Genomic DNA, 19,997 nt, shown 5'->3' on the forward strand with positions numbered 1-19,997 from the left:
CCCTCATGTGTTTGTAGGTGCTTTTACTGAATTATTATTCCATTACATCTGATTCCAGCTTCTCTCTCTCTGCTGCAGGGTGAATTCTATCATGGCAACTTTCATCTTAAGTTTGTTAATAAAATCTGCCTCATTTCACATCACCAAATCCAGAATTGGCTGCTCTCTAGTGGCTACAAGCTGCTCCAAAAAAACCATCTCGTAGACATTCCACAAATTCCTTTTGTTGGGGTCCACTATCAACCTGGTATTCCCAGTCCACATGCATATTGGAGCCCCATGTGATTACTGATCATTTCTTACATGTTTTTTCTATCTCCAGTCTTATTTTCTTCCCTACATCCTGACTCCTGCTAGAACACCTATACATAACTCCCATCGGGTTCTTTTTCTCTTTGTGGTTTTTCATTGCTACCTACACAAATTCTGTGCGTTCTGACTCTGCAGCAGTTTTTGCAACTGATTTTATTTCATTTCTTACTAACAAGACAAGCCCACCCTCTCTGTTTATCTGCCTATCTGCATCACAAATGCTTTTGTATAAGTGAAATTCTGTAAAGCCAGTCCCTCTGCTCCTTTCGGCATGAATACAATAACCCTACCCAAGATAATGTTTTCATTACATCTTTATACAGTTTAATCAGTATATCTGTGTATTAGAATTAAATTTCTTGGAAACTAAGACTTTCTTCACAGAAGGCATTTTACGTAAATGTCTAAAGTCTTGTAAAAGATACAGCAAAGTCAGTGTACATTGAAAAAAAACATGACATCCATCATTGCACCAGTATCATACTGTTAATCATGCTGTTTTTGCTTGTGGACCTCGCGTATATTATAAACTTAACGTACTAATTGAATTTGCTTTGAAAGAAACTTACAAGATAAGGTATGGTTTAGAAGGGGTGGACGCTGGGAAGTTGTTTCCGTTAGGCGGGGAGACAAGGACCCGTGGACACAGCCTTAAAATTAGAGGGGGTAAATTTAAAACTGAAATGAGACAACATTTCTTCAGCCAGAGAGTGGTGGGCTTGTGGAATTCATTGCCAGGGAGTGCAGTGGAGGCCGGGACGTTGGATGCCTTCAAGGCAGAGATCGACAAATTCTTGATCTCAGAAGGAATCAAGGGCTACGGGGAGAGTGCAGGGAAGTGAAGTTGAAATGCCCATCAGCCATGATTTAAATGGCAGAGTGGACTTGATGGGCCGAATAGCCTTACTTCCACTCCTATGTCTTATGGTCTTACGGTCTTATGCTTGAAAGGAGAGAATCCAGTGTTGTGCCTGGGATTGCCTCCAAGCAACCAGAGATTTAGCAATTTGGCATTGATTTGACATACAATTACAGGTACTGGATGTCTGTTTGTATTTGTCAGCATTTCGCAACATTATTTGATGCTCAGACAGAGCTATTACTGGTATAAGTATTATTTACTGGTACTAGTATCACAGAGGTTACTGTGCCAGCTCTGGTTACATAACTACACCACAATAAGCATCAATGCTGTCATACCAACCTTTTCTTGTACAGGTAATAAATCCTAACCTTATGACCTACTTTATTTGGCATCGTCACAAATTCTTTTCTCAGTTATATCTGTCAGATGTCACAAATGACACTTTTATTTGTTCTGACGTTTTGCAACATCCTTTATCTATAATCTTAAGTGCTACCTTTTTAAATTCTTTTGAATATACATTTGTTCTGCAATTACTTGAAATATTTTCAAGGAATAATTTATAATTGAACAAAAATGTTTGCCCCACTTGCAGATATTTTTTCATTCTCTCAGCTGTCAATAATTTTTCTGATCCATTTCCTCCATTTTCAGAAGTAAATTTTCCTCATTGCTTTATTTAATTTTCAACTGTATTTTGCCGTAGCCTTCTCCTTGACCCTATTGTAGTTATTCAATGTCTACTTCTAGCCTTGCTCTGTGCTGACTTTGAGTTGATTTTCTCTTCATTTGCCTGTGAACAATCTGAAATATCATTTTGATTCATTCTTGAAATTCTCTCTTTTTCATTGAGTTAGTTGGTTCCACTTGGGCTTATACCCCTTTTAGTTTATACTATTGCTACCACAGATAACAACCTCCACCTGCAGCATCATTAGGAAATGAATAAGATGCTGCATCCAGAAATACTGACACCCAACAAAAGAAGCAATATTGCCTTGAAGCAAAGGCCACAATTTCTCACTGAACATTCAGACTTACAGTGTAAGCCAATAACATGTGAAGACACAAGGAAAATTCAAGTGGCTGAAATTACTAATGTTCAGACATCTGAACATGTATAAGCTTCTATGTACACCATTGTATAAGCCATTCTGGTACTGGTGCTGTAAATTCTACCCTCCAAATAAGCAAGAGAGGCTTCATGACATCCCAACCCCAGAATTTTGCAATATGACAAACCTGGAAGTGATTCTGTAAGATAAATAGGCCATCTGTTTATTATTTTCCATTTATCTCTTTATACAATTGTAACTCAGCTATACATTGTTATAGACAACAAAGATGCTGGGATGGTTCCCCTTTTTTCTACCTCTCAATTAACTACAAAAAGATGTGTTTTAATCTCTTGAGTACTGTGTGACACTCGAACAGACACAAAACTTTTTTTTGTCTATTTAAAAACAAGAAAGAATTGATGTTTATTTCATATCACCGAAATGTAATTGTAACAGCAGCCATTCAGACTCTCATAAAACACAAGCCAAAAGAAAACTATCTTTTAAAAGGTATTACTCTGGTCTTTTGAAATAAAAGTCGGCATTGTTACAGGCTTGTTTACTTCACTAGTACCAAATACTAGTGAACTAAAAGAAGTGGAGTTCAGAACATTTTGGGAATTAATTCACTGTGCATTATTTGCTATATAATGCAAGTTATTTGTCCTTACTGTAGTTGAAGTTGTAGTCAGATTTGTGGGGAAAATTCAACTTTGTTTTCTGCAAGTCAGTAGGTAAAAAGCTAGACTCATTTTTCTACCTCCCTTGTTGAAAGAAATCTAGTAGCTTTCCTGCTCCTCTGATGCTGCCCTGTCTGCTGTGTTCCTTCGCCTCCACACTGTGTTATCTCAGACTCCAGCATCGGCAGTTCTTACTAACTCTAGTTTACTGTCGGTTATCATTGTCTCCCCGGCTGACTGATATTTGAGGTTGTTTTCAAAATGTATGTTGACACATGTTTCTTATCATGTGCTAAATGCTGTGTGGTGACTAGTGTATTGGTTGCCACCAACAATGTTTGACATAGTGCAGTCTGAACCACGACTGTCACACATCCTTGTGATGGAATGGTTTTTTCTTCATGCCCATTCTTGTGAAATTTTATTCTGCAGCTCCTAAATCTGTACGATCATTGTGCAGCAGTCTCTAGAGGTGTTTTGACAGTAGTAGCTATTAAACTCACAGAAGACATCTGTTGCATTTTTAATGTATTCTCAAAAAAATCCTAAATATCATTTGCATCTTAATGTACTGACCAGATAAACAGGCTAATTCCAGCCTTTGGATAGTTTCATGTGTGTCTGCATATAGGAGATGAGGGTCACATGACCTCCTTGAGCCCGTCATGTTACTATGCAGATTGGTTGTTTCCTGTACTTTTCATCGAAAAATGAAATGTTCGTTTTTTTCATAGATCCACTCATTCACCATCATGACAGTAACAAATGCAGACTTATAAAAGGATATTTAACAGAACCATACAACACAAGAAAGAGACATTCTGTCTCTTTTAGCTATTTGTAATAGCTAGTCTGACAACTCTAATATGAATGTGAAATATTGTAGATATTGGAAATCTGGAATAGAAAAAGAATATACTAAAATTATTTAGCAGGTCAGGCACTGTCTCTGAAGACAGAAACAGTGATAATTTTTCAGGTTGATGACCTTTTGCTAAAATATTCTGAAGAAAAGTCATTAGCCTGATAAGTTGTACTGAATGGTAGTGCGATTGGACTGACTTCAGAGACCTTTGAAAGTGGAACATGGGATCTACATATGGAAGTCAACCCCATTTCAATATGCTTCTGACATGTTCTGGCATTTTTAATGATGGGAAGTATGAATCTCACAGACGTGATATAAATCACACAGGCAGGTGACTAAGCTCAGCAGATGCATTTGAAATTAGGGCTGAGCTCAAACTGGCCACATTTTCACTGTATTAAAGGTGTTAATCAGCGGTCATGATTTGATGCAATAGATGTAAATACTTTTGAAGGATAGGTAGGATCAGTTTAAATGTCATGATCTGTAGTTCTTTAAATCATCATCCCGTGAAATATAGTTAAAAAAAACTGAGCTGTCAGTTGAAGTTGAAGGAAACAAAACCTGTTAGATTATTTTAGTTGACAGGCCATTTGGTGTAAGTTAGGAACAAAAAACATGAACACATATACCATGGTGTTAATAGTGCTCCTTGTTGATATTTCTTTCCCAAGGGCTGTTTTTGTAGCTGAGACCATTTGAATTTTAGCTGAATTTCAAAACCTGCAGGAGCACTTATCTAAGTAGGGACTTCTGAGGTACCAAGATAATAAAATGTGAGGCTGGATGAACACAGCAGGCCAAGCAGCATCTCAGGAGCACAAAAGCTGACGTTTCGGGCCTAGACCCTTCATCAGAGAGGGGGAAGGGGGGAGGGAACTGGAATAAATAGGGAGAGAGGGGGAGGCGGACCGAAGATGTAGAGTAAAGAAGATAGGTGGAGAGGGTGTAGGTGGGGAGGTAGGGAGGGGATAGGTCAGTCCAGGGAAGACGGACAGGTCAAGGAGGTGGGATGAGGTTAGTAGGTAGCTGGGGGTGCGGCTTGGGGTGGGAGGAAGGGATGGGTGAGAGGAAGAACCGGTTAGGGAGGCAGAGACAGGTTGGACTGGTTTTGGGATGCGGTGGGTGGGGGGGAAGAGCTGGGCTGGTTGTGTGGTGCAGTGGGGGGAGGGGATGCACTGGGCTGGTTTAGGGATGCAGTAGGGGAAGGGGAGATTTTGAAACTGGTGAAGTCCACATTGATACCATATGGCTGCAGGGTTCCCAGGCGGAATATGAGTTGCTGTTCCTGCAACCTTCGGGTGGCATCATTGTGGCAGTGCAGGAGGCCCATGATGGACATGTCATCAAGAGAATGGGAGGGGGAGTGGAAATGGTTTGCGACTGGGAGGTGCAGTTGTTTGTTGCGAACTGAGCGGAGGTGTTCTGCAAAGCGGTCCCCAAGCCTCCGCTTGGTTTCCCCAATGTAGAGGAAGCCGCACCGGGTACAGTGGATGCAGTATACCACATTGGCAGATGTGCAGGTGAATCTCTGCTTAATGTGGAATGTCATCTTGGGGCCTGGGATGGGGGTGAGGGAGGAGGTGTGGGGGCAAGTGTAGCATTTCCTGCGGTTGCAGGGGAAGGTGCCGGGTGTGGTGGGGTTGGAGGGCAGTGTGGAGCGAACAAGGGAGTCACGGAGAGAGTGGTCTCTCCGGAAAGCAGACAGGGGAGGGGATGGAAAAATGTCTTGGGTGGTGGGGTCGGATTGTAAATGGCGGAAGTGTCGGAGGATAATGCGTTGTATCCGGAGGTTGGTGGGGTGGTGTGTGAGAACGAGGGGGATCCTCTTGGGGTGTTTGTGGCGGGGGCGGGGTGTGAGGGATGTGTCGCGGGAAATGCGGGAGACGCGGTCAAGGGCGTTCTCAATCACCGTGGGGGGAAAGTTGCGGTCCTTAAAGAACTTGGACATCTGGGATGTGCGGGAGTGGAATGTCTTATCGTGGGAGCAGATGCGGCGGAGGCGGAGGAATTGGGAATAGGGGATGGAATTTTTGCAGGAGGGTGGGTGGGAGGAGGTGTATTCTAGGTAGCTGTGGGAGTCGGTGGGCTTGAAATGGACATCAGTTACAAGCTGGTTGCCTGAGATGGAGACTGAGAGGTCCAGGAAGGTGAGGGATGTGCTGGAGATGGCCCAGGTGAACTGAAGGTTGGGGTGGAAGGTGTTGGTGAAGTGGATGAACTGTTCGAGCTCCTCTGGGGAGCAAGAGGCAGCGCCGATACAGTCATCAATGTACCGGAGGAAGAGGTGGGGTTTGGGGCCTGTGTAGGTGCGGAAGATGGACTGTTCCACGTAACCTACAAAGAGGCAGGCATAGCTGGGGCCCATGCGGGTGCCCATGGCCACCCCCTTAGTCTGTAGGAAGTGGGAGGAGTCAAAAGAGAAGTTGTTGAGTGTGAGGACGAGTTCAGCTAGGCGGATGAGAGTGTCGGTGGAGGGGGCCTGGTCGGGCCTGCGGGACAGGAAGAAGCGGAGGGCCTTGAGGCCATCTCCATGCGGAATGCAGGTGTACAGGGACTGGACGTCCATGGTGAATATGAGGTGTTGGGGGCCAGGGAATTGGAAGTCCTGGAGGAGGTGGAGGGCGTGGGTGGTGTCACGGACATAGGTGGGGAGTTCCTGGACCAAAGGGGAGAAAATGGAGTCCAGATAGGTGGAGATGAGTTCGGTGGGGCAGGAGCAGGCTGAGACGATGGGTCGACCAGGGCAAGGCAGGTTTGTGGATTTTGGGAAGGAGATAGAAACGGGCCGTGCGGGGTTGGGGAACAATGAGGTTGGAGGCTGTGGGTGGGAGGTCCCCTGAGGTGATGAGGTCATGAATGGTGTTGGAGATGATGGTTTGGTGCTCGGGTGTGGGGTCATGATGGAGGAGGCGGTAGGAGGTGGTGTCGGAGAGTTGGCGTCTGGCCTCGGCGATGTAGAGGTCAGTGCGCCATACTACCACTGCGCCACCCTTGTCTGCGGGTTTGATGGTGAGGTTGGGGTTGGAGCGGAGGGAGCGGAGGGCTGCCCGTTCTGCGGGGGAGAGGTTGGAGTGGGTGAGAGGGGTGGAGAGGTTGAGGCGGTTGATGTCTCGACGGCAGTTGGAGATGAAGAGGTCGAGGGAGGGTAGGAGGCCTGGGGGTGGTGTCCAGGAGGAGGACTTGTGTTGGAAGCGGGTGAAGGGGTCAGTGGAAGGAGGGTTGGGTTCCCGGTTGAAGAAGTAGGCATGCAGGCGAAGACGGCGGAAAAACTGCTCTATGTCCGACCGTGACTGGTATTCGTTGATGTGTGGTTGTAGGGGGACAAAGGTGAGCCCCTTGCTCAGGACTGACCGTTCGTCCTCAGTCAGTGGGAGGTCTGGGGGGATGGTGAAGATTTGGCAGGGCTCAGTGTGGCTGCCCAGGCCCCCTCCACCGACACTCTCATCCGCCTAGCGGAACTCGTCCTCACACTCAACAACTTCTCTTTTGACTCCTCCCACTTCCTACAGACTAAGGGGGTGGCCATGGGCACCCGCATGGGCCCCAGCTATGCCTGCCTCTTTGTAGGTTACGTGGAACAGTCCATCTTCCGCACCTACACAGGCCCCAAACCCCACCTCTTCCTCCGGTACATTGATGACTGTATCGGCGCCGCCTCTTGCTCCCCAGAGGAGCTCGAACAGTTCATCCACTTCACCAACACCTTCCACCCCAACCTTCAGTTCACCTGGGCCATCTCCAGCACATCCCTCACCTTCCTGGACCTCTCAGTCTCCATCTCAGGCAACCAGCTTGTAACTGATGTCCATTTCAAGCCCACCGACTCCCACAGCTACCTAGAATACACCTCCTCCCACCCACCCTCCTGCAAAAATTCCATCCCCTATTCCCAATTCCTCCGCCTCCGCCGCATCTGCTCCCACGATAAGACATTCCACTCCCGCACATCCCAGATGTCCAAGTTCTTTAAGGACCGCAACTTTCCCCCCACGGTGATTGAGAACGCCCTTGACCGCGTCTCCCGCATTTCCCGCGACACATCCCTCACACCCCGCCCCCGCCACAACCGCCCCAAGAGGATCCCCCTCGTTCTCACACACCACCCTACCAACCTCCGGATACAACGCATTATCCTCCGACACTTCCGCCATTTACAATCCGACCCCACCACCCAAGACATTTTTCCATCCCCTCCCCTGTCTGCTTTCCGGAGAGACCACTCTCTCCGGGACTCCCTTGTTCGCTCCACACTGCCCTCCAACCCCACCACACCCGGCACCTTCCCCTGCAACCGCAGGAAATGCTACACTTGTCCCCACACCTCCTCCCTCACCCCCATCCCAGGCCCCAAGATGACATTCCACATTAAGCAGAGGTTCACCTGCACATCTGCCAATGTGGTATACTGCATCCACTGTACCCGGTGCGGCTTCCTCTACATTGGGGAAACCAAGCGGAGGCTTGGGGACCGCTTTGCAGAACACCTCCGCTCAGTCCGCAACAAACAACTGCACCTCCCAGTCGCAAACCATTTCCACTCCCCCTCCCATTCTCTAGATGACATGTCCATCATGGGCCTCCTGCAGTGCCACAATGATGCCACCCGAAGGTTGCAGGAACAGCAACTCATATTCCGCCTGGGAACCCTGCAGCCATATGGTATCAATGTGGACTTCACCAGTTTCAAAATCTCCCCTTCCCCTACTGCATCCCTAAACCTGCCCAGTTCGTCCCCTCCCCCCACTGCACCACACAACCAGCCCAGCTCTTCCCCCCCACCCACTGCATCCCAAAACCAGTCCAACCTGTCTCTGCCTCCCTAACCGGTTCTTCCTCTCACCCATCCCTTCCTCCCACCCCAAGCCGCACCTCCATCTCCTACCTACTGACCTCATCCCACCTCCTTGACCTGTCCGTCTTCCCTGGACTGACCTATCCCCTCCCTACCTCCCCACCTACACTCTCCCCACCTATCTTCTTTACTCTCCATCTTCGGTCCGCCTCCCCCTCTCTCCCTATTTATTCCAGTTCCCTCTCCCCATCCCCCTCTCTGATGAAGTGTCTAGGCCCGAAACGTCAGCTTTTGTGCTCCTGAGATGCTGCTTGGCCTGCTGTGTTCATCCAGCCTCACATTTTATTATCTTGGAATTCTCCAGCATCTGCAGTTCCCATTATCTCTAAAGGGGATTGTGTTGGCTTTAAGGCATCAAACGATACGTTGGGGCATGAATTAGTGCAGGTGCCATAGAGAGTGTAGAGAAGCATGGACCAATGGTGGTAGGTTGTGGGGGTATGAAGAGACTTGGGGAAGCTTGAATTTTTTTTTATTTGATTCGCTACAGTGTGGAAACAGGCCCGTCAGCCCAACAAGTCCACAACGTCCCTTTGCAGCATCCCACCCAGACCCATCCCCCTATAACCCACACACCCCTGAAAGCTATGGGCAATTTAGCATGGCCAATTCACCTAGCCTGCATATCTTTGGACTGTGGGAGGAAACCACAGCACCTGGAGGAAACCCATGCAGGGAGAATGTGCAAACTCCACACAGACAGCCATCCGAGGCTGGAATTGAACCCGGGTCCCTGGCGCTATGAGGCTACAATGCTAACCTGTGAGCCACCGTGCCGCCCAATTAGCATGCAACAGTATGAAGGCACCTGAGGTAGTGGAATTAGAGGGCCTAACAGCTTCTATAACAACTGGAATCGTGTACATGTGATCTTCTAATCAGTGCACATTGTCATCCACCTACGTTTGGCTAAAATTGAATGCAATTAAACTGACTTCCCAACATGAGATACTAGCCTTTGTGGGGTCTATCTAGCCTGTAAACTCTGTTTCACTAGCCTCACTCGGGTCCTCTTGCTCCATTGGCCTTGCAAACATCCACCATCTCCAGTTAAATGCTCTGCCAAGAAAGTAATTTTACAATACATTGACAAGCAGTGGGCAAGATCCAATGGAGGTGGCAGATCAATGCACAATGTCTGCAAGAGGTGAGCAAACAAAACTTGCAGGTGAAGCATCCACTAGTTGCTATAACTTGCAGAATCCTATAACTTCTGTAACTGAATAAGTATATAATTGCATTGAAAAGGATGAACATAAAAAACCACCACAACATTTATAAAGTAGCTTGCACACAGCAATGCTGCAATCTTAACACCACCGCCACCACCACCACCGCCCCCCCCCCCCACACACACACACACACACACACACACACATATTATATCTGGCTTCTGCCACTGCTATAGTTTGCTGTGATTTTAAAAGATTACAGGATTTGTTTATGGAGACAGGTTTGACTGTTGACTTGGAGTAACCCATACATAGTCTACTTAAAGATTCATTGGGATGCAGGAGTCACAATGCCAGATTAGTTTGCATCCGCTCAAAGTGATCCAGGTAATACACAAACGTGAAATGTGCAGGCCAGCCATGAGTGTACAGTTGGCTGTGCAGAGAAAATAAGGGGACACAAGTTCATCTGAGGCGAATACAAGTCAAACCTAGCCTTTGCTGGAAGCCAGTTGCACCTCTTAAAGGAGATGTATATTCTTTATCTGACAGCTAATTTGACTGGCTGGGAAATTGATTAGAAACAGGAAGAAACTTGATGACTGTAACAGCTGGCCAGGACTCCTAGATTCTCAGATGCAGAGCTGGAAGTCTTACTGGGAGAGATTGAAAATAAGAGAGTAGTGAGAAGCCCTCATAGAGAGACACAATACAGGTAGTGTGAGCAAATAACTATGGAGGTCAATGCCAGGAGTCTGGAAGCTGCTCAATGACTTCACAAATGATCAAGGCCGCTAACTGCGTACTTGCATGTCATATCCTACTATCTGCACCATCAATTCTAACTACTGCTGTGTTACATCATATATGCAGTTATCACTGCAAACCTCTTACACATGTGTAGCAGCTTCCACATACCTTCAGTTATTCAGTTACTTAAGTGACGCATCACCTAAACTCGTTGCAGTACACTCCCTTAAAGCCGCTCACCTCTCTGTTGCAAGATAAAGTGGCATGTAACAGGGGGTAATGGTGACAACAGGTCGAGGCCAGGCTCAACTGTATATCTACAGCCCTTGAAGGAGACAGTGTTTTAGTATTAAATGCATAGCCATGATCGAGTAGCATTTTTTATGCTGTCTCTGAAATTGATATTTCTGCCTTTCACAACCGTATAAATACTTCTTTGTCTGCAAAGTGGCATGTTATACAGGTTGGAAATGGGATAACAACTCACCTCTTTGTTTCTGTCCCTGTCAAGGAACATGGAGGAGCTCAGCTCCTACCTGGCACAAGGCTGAGTACAGAACTTGAAACTCATCCATTCCAAGATGGGAATAGTGGCCAATCAGATGAGAATATTTTCAGGTTAAAGCATGATGCAGGGTCTGACGGCCAATGTTTCAGCTTCTATTTTGGCACAAGGAAAAATCTTACAAAGCCTGACTGCTGCAGAGGAAGCTCAGGTTGATGCCGTAAGATCTCTGCTTGTCACCATGGAAGTCCAGCTTATTGCCATGCAAACTCGGATCTCATCATAACTACAGGTGCACATGCTCAAACAATCATGCTTTGTCTCATAACAGTCTAGCATGCTGTGCTTCAGCAGATTACAAGGATTGTTGAAGTGCCGTCCCATAGGTTTGGCAATGATTTTGGGGTGAATGATCCTGCTATCCCCATCCCACCTGCCTCCACTAAAAGTTAGTAGCCTTTACCAGTCATGTACCAACTGCCTGTATAGAGTTTGCACATTCTTCCCATGTCTGCATGGTTTTGTCTTGGTGTTCTACTTTCCTCCCACAGTCTAAAGATGTGCAGGCTGTGGAAATGGCCATGCTAAATTGCCCATAGCATTTAGGGATGTGTAGGGATTAGGTCAGTTATAGGGGGATGGATCTGGGTATAATGCTCTGAGGGTTGGTGTGGACTTGTTGGGCTGAAGGTCCTGTTTCCACACTGTAGGGATTCTATGAAGATTACAGTATTGCTTCGGAGGACTTGACCAAAAGGATTCACAAAACAGTTGCTGAGGGAATGTACAAGGATGAATAGTTGAGAATTGTATGTATTATTATAAGTACCTTTGAAGCAATTTTTGTACATTTGCTTTATGGTGTCACTTATTTCATGATTGTGGTTGAGAACACACTAATTCTCCAGAATCAAGGAATGATAAGATGGAGCAGTGTTAAACAATTGAGCTGAAGACACTGTGCCCATTATGCAGGCACATCCTTGTCATCTCGTGATGACACTAACACCATCAAAGATGGAGGTACTTGTTGCCAAATGTGAATTCAAATACCTGGCTCCCCTGAGATGTTTAAAGGCTTTCCAGACACTGAAGAAACTCATTGGATTCAAGGAAGACAATATCAATTAAATACAGAAAGATCCGATTCAACAGAAAATCCTGTTGCATATGAAGTCTACGCTTTGGTTTCCATAGAGGAAGAAGTTTTCCCCAATTGGGGAACTGGTCCCTCATTTGACACTGATTGGGGTGTATGCTGTACTGTGAATGCATGATCCTGGCAGAAGCGCTAATATACAGACACATAGGAATGGGTTAGTGGTGAGAGAAAGATAAATAGCATGCTTAGCGGTAACATTAAATTCTGCATTTCATGTCAGAAAAGACGATTATTATTGAATTTATTAAACAGCTCAGATGGGAGTGAGAGAAAGTAAGTCTGAAGGGAGACTGGTACAGACCTAACACAGTGGCTTAAGTCTTAAGCTTGCCTTATTTGACAAATTGAATGTTCTAGCAGTTTATGTTTCCATGCACAGTACTATAGTTATTCAGGATATCAAAAGAATTTGCAAATATTGGTCTGAATATTTCAGATTGCAGGCAGATAACTCACTATGCAGAGTTTATGTGCCCGCTGTGTCTGTGTATTGCAAGGACTGGAAGCCACTTTTGTTGATCGTGCCTCGAAGTTTGGGAATAAAACGCATAAATTCAGTTCACATCAACAAATGTTTTAAAGTACTTTAGTCTTTATGAGTTTGAGCAAGAAAACTAAATAATGCTAGTTATTTTATAGGATTTATTGGAAATTAATTAATCTGTATGGATCCCATATGACAAAGGTTACAGTAAACACCGGATGGTGGGAGTTTGGACAATTGTCATTATTACAGTTATCACTGCCAAGCAATACCACATAGCGTGAAAATTATACATCGGAACACTTCGGTAGCTTTAGGACTTTGATTTGCAACATTAAAGGGGATGCTAATGGCTAGTGTAATTCTGCATCAAAGAACATTCTGAAGATGCAAAATGTTGGATGTCTGAATTGATCAAGTAGCACTGGCCTCCTTTTATACCTCGTATCAAGCTTGAGGTGCAGACCAACAGTGTTGTGCCAGCCAACAAACTTTTTGAGTCAGAAGAAAAAATTGAAATCCTTGGCTTTTGAAGCACCAAGTTAGACAATCAAACATTGTTGTTGAATAACTACAGCAGAGACTGGACTGTTTTTATAATTCAAGTGGTCTTTTTAACCATATATCATAAGGAGAGAAGAAAATGTTCTTTGCAGCGTTTTCAAAAATAATGAAATAACTCTCATTTAGTTACCAATCTGCTTCCAAGTAGTTTACTAGCAACTTCAATATACCTAATTTCCTTTTGAACAGATGGCTTTTAAAGGTGAATCTTCTTCATTTTGTGGGTTCCAGCAAAAACAAGTGTTACTTGGAAAAATATTCTGGAGAGCATGTGGCCATATGGGTAGGTCAGCATTGATGGAAAATAGCTGGTGAAGAGAACCAAACAATGCTGATGCACAAAGGTAGCATTATGCTTCATTTACGCTTGTGAGCGTTGTCATATGAATCATCTGAAGCCTGTTTCTTATCTTAGCTGTTTATCAATTTCTTATTTGCCTGAGCTTGGGGATATTTCTCTGAACCCTGCAAATCAAATGATTTAATCAGGCGAACTGGGGTCTGATGAGTTGGTGATGGGTATTTTTGTCCAAGCAAGGATGTGCTGGCTGCCTTTTCCCTTCCTCCTCTTTTCCTCATTCTGGCAAGCGCTGTTCTGATGCACGTTGTGGAAGACACAGCAGACTATAGAAAATCAGATGACACTTTTCTGCAAAATAAGTGAGGAAGCAGACCAGACAGTATAACTTCCAATGGCCACAGAACCATTGTTTTAATATGCCTATCCTCTGCCTCATGATGTTCCTTGAATCAACAAGATGCTCGCTGGATGAATGTCTGTGTATGGTCCGGTGACTTGGGTAATCATTCACTGCGTGCACAACATAAAATTCTTTGCACTCAATAGTCATCTTCTAGTTTAACAAGGTGGCTTGAAGAATAGTCTGACGAAGGATGAAAGCACCTTGGCTGCTTCCAGGGGAACCAGCATACAACAACATAATGTTCTGGGGCATGGCTGCACACAAACTGCTTCTTTACTGAGAGTGGTACTCCTGCACATACAGAACATCACCCTGTTTAAACGCAGCATCCGTCTGGGATTGAAGAAATAGCTGATTCTCATTGGCAATACTCTCTAACTTGGCAAAGCCACATGTCAGAGAGAATGCAACATCCTTTAAGGTTTTAGCAAAGATTTGTAGCTTGTGTTATGGGGATGGCTGTTGACTTGCTCACTGAGCTGCTTTGTTTTCATTTATACGTTTCATCACCATGCTGGGTGACATCAACGGAGAGGCTTCCGATGAAGCAATGTTGTTCTACTCCAATTGGAAGTTATACTGTCTGGCCTGCTATGGTAAGTGCTGTCATTTCTCAATCCATAATACAGTCAACAAACACATAGCATTGAATCCCATATACAAACGCATACAGAACAAAATCAGAAATGACACTACTCACCATAACAGACTGGATAGTATAAATTCCACGTGGAGTAGAACATCGCTTCATCAGAGGCCTCACTGATGATGTTACCTAGCATGGTGACAAAGCATCTGAATGAAAACACGTCAGCTCAGTGAGCAAGTCAACAACCTCAATACAATGTCCTGTGTACAGAGAATGTGTGCCTCCTGTAGCAATAGAATGTAAACTGCAATATGTGTGGAATATTGCTTATTCCAACACGGAAGGATCAGTTAACCTAGAGGTTGAGAGCCACAGTCACTGACAATCATTTGTGGTATCTTCCTTGGATGAAATTTTAAACTGACATCTATCTGCCGTTTCATAGCCCTCATGTGTAAATGATCTCATGAGACTATTTTGAAGAAAAATAGAGTTACCCCAGGACTTTGAATAATATTTATCCCAGGATTTTGAGCAATATTTATTCCTCAATTAGTAGCCATCCTCGAAAAAAGTTATCTAATCACGTTCTTGACAGCAACTATATGCAAATTATCAGCTGCATTTATTGTATTAAACTATTCCAAAACTACTTCATTCGCTGCAAAGTGCTTTGGAAAGACCTAACTAACATCATGAAAAAATGTGAAAATACAAGTGTTTCTTTTTCCTCCTTTCTCTGCCACATCAGCAAATTTCTCCAAAATAACATGTTGTTAATGCACACCTGAAGGAGAATAAGAGGGTTCCCGTTTTCGATACAGAGCATTATTTGAACTGAAAGCTGGAACAGAAGCAATTTGTTTTGTAGGACAGCACGCAACACAACAAAGGGCTGCAAAGGAAGAAAATCAGGCACAGTCAATAATGTTATATATGCACAAATGAACATACTTATGTATTGCCAGATTTCATTATTTCAGATTTGAATTATTTGCAGTTCAAAACCCTTCTTTACGATAGCGTGTGCAAAATTTGTTGATACTCAGAGAAGATGAAGTAGTATTGGTGTAATGAGACTGTATTTGTTAAGGGCACATTATGGAACGCTCTAGAATTTGTTGTGTAAATAAGTCAAGCTTACACTAACAATATTGCATACATTGCACAGCATTCTGTTGGAGATTTAAGACTAATGAATCACCAGAAGCCAGTCTTTAGTTTTGTGATTATAATTTTGCATGTAGGTGACATCGGCACCAAATGTCACACAAGCTTTTATTTATTTCCACGTGATTTGGACAAAGGAATAATCATAGGATCAAAGAATCCCTCCAGTGTGGAAATGGGGCATTCCACCATTGAACCTGCACCGACCCTGCAAAGAGCATCCCACCCAGATCCACCCCCCAACCTTATTCCCATAATCCTGCATTTACCATGGCCAATCCACCTAACCTGAGGAGAATTTACAAACTCCACATAGCTACCTGAGGCTAGAATCAAACCTGTGCCCCTGACGCTGTGAGGCGGCAATGCTGACCACTGAGCCACCATGCCAGGATTATAGGCAGAACTGTATTGGGTCTGGAACATGTAAAACATTACAGTGGGGAAAAATAAACATTTTTCTTCTCTGGTAACTTTTGAAGCTGTACTTTCCTGACCATTTATTTTTAACAAGAATTCATCAGGCTTTCAAGTTCATTTTTAAATAAAGCAAAATGTATACTGTCCTCCAGTATACATTCGTATCCTTTATTTTTTGTTTTGTTTGTAACTTTAGATTTTTTATTATTAATTAAGGCAACAAGTGAAACGATTTTTATCTTGAAAGAACTTGCACGCTAATCAGAAATAAATTAGCTCTGTCTCCTTGGTGATCAATACCCTGCCTACATATGGATATGATTTTCTGCCCTATTAAAAAGTGATGTTCCTGGTTATCCAGATGGACTAGTTTCCAGAGTTATTGTCTACTTGGTCTTCAAGTAGTTTTCCAAAACTCTCCACCAAGATATTAGAGGCGATATTTATTAAAGATAGTCATTTATGCTAACATTTTACCCTCAGCAGGGTAATTTATCCGACGCAGCAATGCTTGTGTTATATCCCAAAACATGAGACTTTCCGCTCCTAACTTCCAAATGATAATGTAATTTGACAGACTACTGTCAGAACAACTGTATGAGCTCAAAGGTATCTGTCCCCAGCTACAGCAGGTATGTTCTGTGGGCTCCTGGAACATTGACAGAATGCAAGAATGAACTCTCAGTCACTGTTCAAATCTCTGAATGCAGCAAGTATATTGTCCACAGAGCTAGCCACTGTAGCTATATACAAAGTGCCCTAGTTCAAAACATCACAATATAGCATAAAGTTGTGGCAGTTCCAGTCAATTCAACACACATTTGATAGAAAGTCTGATGTGTAGAAAGAGCCTCTCTCGACAGTACAATTTCATCCGAGCAGAAATTTAAACAGACAATTGAGAAGATGGTTAAATGGGAGGATCAGTAGTCACTATTAACCGTTATGCACCCGTGTCTAGACTGCAAAGTTAACTGTAATGACCCCAAGTTTCAGGTACTACTGGACTTCCCACCACTGATTATTCTTTATAATCTAAAGCTAAACATGATAAATATATATTACAAAGGTGCTTACTTCCTGTACCAGTAAACTTTGAAGTGGCATGTAATTTTGCTGTTTAACATTATGAGGCCTGTAATCTACGATTTTGAACAATACTTTTCTCATAAGCTGTCAGTCCACACCTGATCTCGAGGTAAAGAAGATGAGCATCAGTCACAGGATTACACAGAAGAAATTAGAAGACTCCTGAATGTCAACCCAACATTGTTGTCTGTTTTTTCTCTTTATCTCCTCCAGTTTCCCATAATATTCTCATCAGTTTTATATTCTGACATGAAATTCAAAATTAAATAAGGGAGATCTATTATTGAGCCAACAGGGTAATAATAGCACCTTCCCCAAAGTTTTCCCTTTGTTCTGAATTTTACAATCAGAAAACATGTCTTCTGGCCTAATGAAAATTATTTCTGGCACCCTTGTGACCTTAATTCTTTGGACGTCTCTCTGAGATTAGCCCATCAACCTTCTAAACTTGAGGAAAATAAACCAAATTTATTGACAAGTTTATTATTATTTAAGCTCATATCTTTCGACTAAATAACTGAATCCCCTCCAAGATTAACATATCCTTCCTGAACTATAGTACACAAAACACAAGATAAATGTAATCTGATCAAATCTCTGTATAACTGAAGCGTCACTTCCCTTTGTGTTCTATTCCTGTTAAGATAAAAGTCAACATTCTTTAAGCTTTTTTTAGAAACTTTTTGTACCTGTACGTGAATTTTCAGTGATATATATATTCGGGTATTCACAATGTTTGTTTGGAGTTTAAAATGGTCTTTCGTTTTAACTCACACTATGGTAAAACAGAAAATTTTGGTTTTAACTGGATTTCTTGTTTGTGATGTCAGGTGTAAAAGCCATTTCACCAAAGATGGGGTGAGAAATTACACTGTGGAAGACTTTGGGTTCATTTTTGCATAGTTATATCATGGTCTTTCTAAACTATAATGTAAAATGAAGGTGGGCAGATGCAGTGTTGAAAATCTCACCACATGCTATTTACTTGAAAGAATATGATTTGCTAACTTGGCGTTTAATGGCGGACGGAAAGCAATTGTATTGGTCTCAACATGAACAATTTCATTTTTCTGCGATACCATAATGAAGACTGGTTCCGGAAGTCAGGAAACCAAAGGTCCTCAGTCCCCAGTGCTTTGCATTTTCAGAAGCTGTATTGTGTGTGCTTTTTTATCACAAACTACAGCCTACAGCTGTGTTTTGCTTTCTTTTATTTGAGAGGTTGGTATTGCCATTGTTGGCTTTTTACAGCAGATCAAGTTCCTATAGCAGTCTGCTGTCTGTGGAACACAACGGATGGTCTTCATTTTTTTCCTTGTAGCTATTGTTTTTAAAAGTAGGATTAAAAATAATAAATTTGTGCTAGCACAGTAGTGTTATCACAGTATCAGATTAGAGATGTGTGCAGATTGAGTGTCACTTGGTCATTTGCCAAGTTGTAAAGATGTAGTTTGGATCCTATGCTATCTCTTTGTAGAAAAGCAGGAAAAATTTAATGACAGGATCATTCCTAAGAACACCCTGGCAGTCATCTGCAAGGGTCTTTGTTGATAATCTTTGACAGCATGAGTGTTCATTCTGTTAGCTGCAGGTGTCAGGCCAGGAAATCAAAGAAATGGGAGTAAAATTGCAAAATTAAACAAAAGACATGCGCAATGCACCTGTAAAATAAATATTAAAACATAATATTATGTTGCTAGCCATTTTGTCATTCATTTTAAACACTACTAAAACACAAAATGATCTAGGAAAGTCTCAGAAAGACTGCTCAGAGATAATGGAAACTGCAGATGCTGGAGAATTCCAAGATGATAAAATGTGAGGCTGGATGAACACAGCAGGCCAAGCAGCATCTCAGGAGCACAAAAGCTGACGTTTCGGGCCTAGACCCCTCTGATGAAGGGTCTAGGCCCGAAACGTCAGCTTTTGTGCTCCTGAGATGCTGCTTGGCCTGCTGTGTTCATCCAGCCTCACATTTTATCATCTCAGAAAGACTGCTGTTTTTTTTTAAAAGCAGTGAATCTTTGCAGCCACATTATGTACAATGAAGATTCAAAGAGCTGATGATCTGTGGTACACAATGACTTGGAAGAAGAGTGGGGGTTGGAAGTCGACCTTTCAGTGATACAGATGGGATCTTTATGTTTGATCTCTTCACCAGATCTACTTACTTTGGGTTTTCACAGCTGCCATGAGTGTGCATGCTTTCTGCAGAACAGAAATTTATCTGCTACGCACTTTTTTTTGTTACTAGCTTTGCCTATCAATGAATCAGTCATCTTACCAAGTGGTCGATAGCTGATGAGTCAAGTTGAAATTACAGATGGGATCAAGTGAAATGCAGCAAATTGTTGAACAGGAAAGCTGTAGTGCTGCAATTTTACTTTAATGCATTCATACAGTCAAGACTAATGTATTTCTCAGACTGTCTGGTAGGAGCTGTTATCAATGGTTGTGGTTGCTTCCCTAACCCACAATGTAAGCGAAGCTGTAGCCTTCTCTGTGTTATGGGATGCTTGTAGAAGTGGAGTTAGCAAATAACCTTTAAGAAGTAAAGATGCCCTTTGGTACATGACTGGTTGTAGGTAATCCCGCAATGTTTCTGCCTCTCCACAGCTTGATAGCTGTGCATCGTTTGGAGGTTTTGAAATTCTGTCATTACTCAGCTCTTAGAAATTGTTCGGTTGCTCTTACGCTGCCAATTGCAATTACAGCAATCCAGTTTTAAACAACTTTGGTCCTTTATTGCA

At 43.3% G+C, this 19,997-nt stretch overlaps 1 protein-coding gene and 1 pseudogene across 5 annotated transcripts in view; both read left to right on the forward strand.

Moving 5' to 3' along the window:
• LOC125450827 (guanine nucleotide-binding protein G(I)/G(S)/G(O) subunit gamma-7) overlaps nt 1-19,997 on the forward strand; it is a 312,586-nt gene that overhangs the window by 181,184 nt on the left and 111,405 nt on the right. The window lies entirely within an intron of this gene.
• Nucleotides 12,133-12,817, forward strand: LOC125450719 (cysteine protease ATG4A-like; annotated as a pseudogene).

Source organism: Stegostoma tigrinum, chromosome 3 (assembly GCF_030684315.1).
Source record: "Stegostoma tigrinum isolate sSteTig4 chromosome 3, sSteTig4.hap1, whole genome shotgun sequence".
Lineage (NCBI taxonomy): Eukaryota > Metazoa > Chordata > Chondrichthyes > Orectolobiformes > Stegostomatidae > Stegostoma > Stegostoma tigrinum.